The 6,206-nt window shown below is 43.8% G+C and overlaps 1 non-coding gene and 1 pseudogene across 1 annotated transcript; both read right to left on the bottom strand.

Moving 5' to 3' along the window:
- Positions 1–446: 446 nt before the first annotated feature.
- Positions 447–519, bottom strand: Trnaa-cgc (transfer RNA alanine (anticodon CGC)). The gene has a single exon. It is a non-coding gene; the product is annotated as a tRNA-Ala (tRNA).
- A 459-nt stretch (positions 520–978) lies between these two features.
- Positions 979–1,095, bottom strand: LOC126177600 (5S ribosomal RNA; annotated as a pseudogene).
- Positions 1,096–6,206: the final 5,111 nt, after the last annotated feature.

The following is a 6,206-nucleotide window of genomic DNA, read 5'->3' as shown; positions in this document are numbered from 1 at the left end:
TCTGATTACACGCTTTTGTACAATGAATACTTTTTCTCTTAATGATTATTTACCCCAAAATATATATATAATATATATCATATAATATATGATGCTATATGAAAGCAGTGAATGAAAGCAGGTATGGTAGGTTAGTTTACTGATCTGTTTATCACCAAAATTTTCAATAATCTTAATAACGTAAGTAGCTGAACCCAGCTGTTTCAGCAGATCATCAATGTATTTCTTCCAATTCAATTTCTCATCATTCACACACCCACAAATTTCGAGGAGGAGGAGGAGGAGATTAGTGTTTAACTTCCCGTCGACAACGAGGTCATTAGAGACGGAGCGCAAACTCGAGTGAGGGAAGGATGGGGAAGGAAATCGGCCGTGCCCTTTCAAAGGAACCATCTCGGCATTTGCCTGAAGCGATTTAGGGAAATCACGGAAAACCTAAATCAGGATGGCCGGAGACGGGATTGAACCGTCGTCCTCCCGAATGCGAGTCCAGTGTGCTAACCACTGCGCCACCTAGCTCGGTCACAAATTTCGAATATTCTGTCTTACCAACAGACTTCTGTTCAAATTCTATATTTAGTAATGGTGTTATCCCATTCGCTGTACATAATTGTATATACTGTGTTTTCTCAAAATTTAGTGAGAGGCTATTTGCAGAGAACCACTTAATAATTTTCTGGATGACATTATTTACAATTACCTCGGCTGATTCGTGTGTGTTGGGTGTGATTACTATACTTTTATTATCAGCAAAAAGAACTAGCTTTGTATCTTCATGAATATAGAGTACACTCCGTCTTCAGGCCACAAGTGGCCCATCGGGACCATCCGACCGCCGTGTCATCTTCAGTTGAAGATGCGGATAGGAGGAGCGTGTGGTCAGCACACCGCTCTCCCGGTCGTTACGATGGTGTTCTTTGACCGGAGCCGCTACTATTCGGTCGAGTAGCATCACGAGACTGAGTGCACGCCGAGAAATGGCAACAGCACATGGCGGCTGGATGGTCACCCACCCAAGTGCCGGCCACGCCCGACAGCGCTTAACTTCGGTGATCTCACGGGAACCGGTGTTACCACTGCGGCAAGGCCGTTGCCATAAATATAGAATGGTATATCATTAATATATATTAAGAACAATAAGGGATCCAATACTGAACCTTGTGGGGCACCATTCTTGATACCTGCCCAGTTACAGGACTCTGCTGATTTCTGCAGACTGTCTGTACTGTTAATCCCAACCTTCTGGGTTCTTCCTGTTCTGGCATTAAGTCAAGCACCGGCACACCAGGCGGAAAAGTTAGAGCAGAGAGGGCTGTGAGGTGACGTCAGCCAAATGCATGCTGACCGATCCCTCTCCAGGACGACAATGTGATAGCAGCGTCCTCTACATGAAGAGGGAATAGGCACTGCGCCACCTGGCCGCGCCACACTTCTACGAGTTCAAGACCAGCGATCTGGATAGGAGGATCAACTGTATTACTACACTTGTATTATGAATTTTATATACTAAAGAGCTTTCTTAATTGCATGTCGCCCTTTGCATGCTCCACATCTATGTATTTCTCAAAGTTAAGTATTGTGATTTATTTTCTGTAATAAAATTCATTAATACAATTTTCTTGAACTGTTGTCTAGCAATCCGAGAAAGTAGATTTCCTAGGCACCCCATATTTAATTATTCAAAATGACAGTCAAAATCGCATTATTTATTGATAGTTACCAACCGTACACAGGCAGGGTGACGACTCCAGAGAGCGACCAAATGGTGTAAATTTGCCCTGAAGATGACCCCATCGCGGGTTGAAACCGGTTGGCGACAAAATAAGTAATGCGATTGTGACTGTCATTTTGAATAATTGATTATAAGTAAACCAATTGCTGTTACCTCCACGCTACTATGTTTTCTAAAAAAAACGTATTTGACGAGTAGACAGGATACAACATTGGCGACGAGTCTTTAAAAGAACCCATAGCCGACAGCCACCACTGATTCTCTGTTTTGTTTTGTCATGGGATATTTTGTTTTGCTTGCTCCTTAATTCTACAATAGCTTTCCTTTGTACGGGTTTGTTTACATGCTTTAATAGTGTGTCTTATAGTGTTTTTGCTAATCTGTGTTTTCAGGTCGACGTTGCGGAAATTTTCTTTGCTTTTGTACTTATTTTTCTTGCTTGCCTTGTCTGTTAATTGCATTTGTTTCTTCCAAAATGAACAACCACCTATCCCACCCCCTCCTCAGGCGCCTCAGCTGCAAACAATGGATGCATCACAGCTAATACAGATGTTTCAGTTTCAGAACCAACAAATAACAACCCTGCAACCACAGTGCAGCAGCTACTGGTCGATGCTGTGCACCCAACAGAACAACAAACTACACCTACAGTGCCTCTGAATGCCATACCGACATTCCAACAGTGTAATGAAGAACAGGAAGTTCAAAAATGGTTCAAATGGCTCTGAGCACTATGGGACTTAACATCTATGGTCATCAGTCCCGTAGAACTTAGAACTACTTAAACCTAACTAACCTAAGGACATCACATAACATCCAGTCATCACGAGGCAGAGAAAATCCCTGACCCCGCCGGGAATCGAACCCGGGAACCCGGGCGTGGGAAGCGAGAACGCTACCGCACGACCACGAGCTGCGGACAACGGGAGGAATGGCCTGAGTTCTTGCAACAGTTTGAAGCCCATGTAATTGCACACAATGTACCAGGTACTGTGAAACTTCATTATTTTTTGTCGATGGTAGGACGTGCATTGTTGTGCTTCATCCATAAATTATTCCGTAACTCCACTCCAAGTGAACTTCCCTGTGAACAGGTTGTAGATTAGCTAACTAACTATTATGATCAACAAGTGAATGTGGTTGCAGCTAGGTATCAGTTCTTTAATTGCAAGAAATAGTCAGAGCAACTTATCGCGAGTGGGTAACAGATTTGCAGGGTATAACGAGGAAGTGAAAATTCATATGTCAAACTTAGAGAACAGATTTTGAAACAGCCGTCATTCAATCACATAGTGCAAATACTAGATCGGTACGATTCAGGTGCCGTATCAGCCGATAAATTTGACCAGCCACAAATTTGTCAGGTCGAGTCACTCCCTGCTCGCGACTGGCCCATTAAGCAGCAACAGCCCGCGACCGCCACGCTGCATAAACTGTTCTCTAAACAGGTGGCTACACAAGCGAACAAAATTAAGTCATGTCCTCGGTGCTATTCATTGTTCAAACGTCAAAGCTGCACATCCTGACACACACAGTGCTGCGCTCGTGGTAAGAAAGGTCACATACGCTCCATTTGTTTGCAACGGCACAAACATAAGCATTCTGGACGCTTAGGGTGGCTGAGCGGTCTGAGGCATCTTACAGCAGTTCGCCCCCCATCGGAGGCTCGAGTCCTCCCTCGGGCATGGATGTGTGTGTTGTCCTCCGCGTAAAAAAATGGCTCTGAACACTATGGGACTTAACTTCTGAGGTCATCAGTCCCCTAGAACTTAGAACTACTTAAACCTAACTAACCTAAGGACATCACACACATCCATGCTCGAGGCAGGATTCGAACCTGCGACCGTAGCGGTCGCGCGATTCCAGACTGAGGCGCCTAGAACCGCTCCTTCGCGTAATTTAGTTTAACTTAGATTAAGCAGTGTGTAAGCGTAGGGACCGATGACCTCAGCAGTTTGGTCCCATAGGACCTTACCACTATGCTATAAGCATTCTGGCTACTGACAAAAGTCTAGTCACAATGCCCATGCAATTAATGCAGTGTATTGAAAGCCTACTGCACGCATTAGCAAATCTACCAAGCCAACAGCTTCTTCAGTGCTACACCAGTGGAATCAGCTTTTTGTTCCTTTGCATATTAGGGGAAAAAGTTTGAAATTTCGTTTGGACATGGGTGCCTCTGTTACACTGCTGAACCATAACACATATGAACTATTAGACTCCCCAAGACTGTTTGGAAAATGTACTTTGCCTGCCATGTATTGCTCACATACAAGGACCATGACTTTCACTGTGCCACAATCACGCGATTGTGAGAACATATTTGACCTAGACTCATTTGATTTGTTTGGTTTTCAAATTCACGAGAATGTGTTGTCAGTGACTGCATTCAATGCTAAAAACAGTGTAGCTATCTTTCTGAAAGAATTCCCTGAACTCTTTTCTGAAGGTTTAGACAAGGCTCACAATTTTGTTGCACATATTACTATGAAAGACAATGCTCAGCCGAAATTTTGCCAGGCCATGACTGTTCCCGGGACAAAGTAGCTGCTGAACTCAAAGAATTGCAAAATAGTGGAGCTATTGTGTCCATAGAAGCTAGTAAATGGGCAAGTCCACTAGTTTTGCTCCACAAACCTTCTGGTCGCATTCGTCTCTGTGTTGATTTTAAGTCTACAGTCAACCCACAAACTGTCATTGATACATATCCATTGCCACGCCTGGAAGATCTCATGGACAGATTAGGCGTTGGTCATTAGTTTTCAAAAATTGACCTGCGCGACGCATATCTTCAAATACCACTAAATGAAGAATCTCAAAACGTGTGTTGTGAACACTCATTTGGGCTTGTTTAAGTATTTGCGTTTGCCTTTTGGCAATACTTCCACACTCGCCATTTTCCAACGTTATTCGGCACACTGTTCAAACTGTTTGGACGATATTGTTGTAGCAGGTCGTACGCCTGAAATCATATTGCAAATTTACGTGCTTTGTTTCGTATTTTATCGGACGCAGGACTTAAGCGTAGGCTGGACAAGTGTGATTTTTTAAACCTCAGTTGCAGATCTTGGTCATGTCTTAAACAGTCAAGGTGTACATCCTCTTCAGTCACATCTGTTAGCCATACGTGATCTATCATTTCCTCGCAATGCCACAGGATTGCAGTCAGGTTTAGAAAAAATGAACTATTATATTCGGTTCATACCGAATGCTGCACAAATCGCAGCTCCATTGCATCGCTTGCGTCGCAAGAATGTCCCCTTTGTTTGGACAGATGAGTGCCAAGAATATTTTAAAAAACTTAAAGATGCGTTGCTCAGTGATCGAAGTGTGGTTCGCTTTGATCCTGGCAAACCATCTGTGTTGCAAGTTGACGCTTCCTCTTACGGAATCGGAACAGTGCTTTCGCATCGAAAGTGTTGTCCAAAGCTCAGTATAACTATTCACAAATAGAGAAAGAGGCATTGGCTATTGCGTGTGCTGTCACCAAATTCCGCCACTATTTGTATGGCGGAAAGTTCTACTTAGTAACGGATCACAAGCCGTTGCAGTCCTTGTTTTTCCGACGAAGCCGATTCCCTTACTAATTGCCCAGAAATTGCAAAGATGGGCTTTATTGTTGTCTCAATACCAGTACGAGATTGTGTATCGTCCGAAAGCTCAACTTGGTAGCGCGGACGCACTTTCACGTCTTCCGATTGGCCCTAATACAGACTTTGACGTTTCTGCTCCACCTTGTTGTCACATCGATACTAAGGATTCTGAATTGCTTCAATCCTTTCCTCTGAAATATAGGAAAACTGCACAGTTTGATTAAGATTTGAACATTTGCTAAAATACATTCGCACGTCTTAGCCTCACTCTTTGCACAGCATAAAGAATTCTGTAGTGCGCCGATACTTTGCACGGCGGCATAGTCTCGCTATACAGCAAGGTGTGATTCGTGTTCAAAATTACAGTGGATAGTCACGTGTGTTGATCCCCAAAGCCTTGCAAAAAAGAAGTGTTGCAGTTACTTCACCAGGGACACTGGGAGATTGTCCGTACGAAACAGTTAGCGCGTCAACACTCTACTTAGCAGGGTATGGACACCCAAATAGAACAATGACGTCACAGTCTCACGCATGTGCGGAAAATCAGTCCGTTCCGCCACAGAAATTCTCTGCTTGGCCTAAGTCGCAAACACCATGGCAACATGTGCACATAGACTTTGCAGGACCTTTTTGGAACGCTTGTTGGTTGATTGTGGTAGACTCTTATAGCAAGTTTCCTTTTGCTGTGCCACTGAACTCGACAACGTCACGTAGCACAATGCAGATGTTGATCTCTGTTTTTTCCCTCCAAGGTTTGCCTGAAATCACAGTGTCAGACAACGGCCCTCAGTTCATGTCACACGAATCTGAAACATTATGTGAACGCAATGGCATACAGCATCTAAATAGTGCACCGTTCCATCCACAGTCAAACGGTGAAG

Source organism: Schistocerca cancellata, chromosome 3 (genome assembly GCF_023864275.1).
Source record: "Schistocerca cancellata isolate TAMUIC-IGC-003103 chromosome 3, iqSchCanc2.1, whole genome shotgun sequence".
Classification (NCBI taxonomy): Eukaryota; Metazoa; Arthropoda; class Insecta; order Orthoptera; family Acrididae; genus Schistocerca; species Schistocerca cancellata.
Note: the sequence above shows the minus strand (reverse complement) of the source record. Positions and strands in the feature narration are given on the sequence as shown.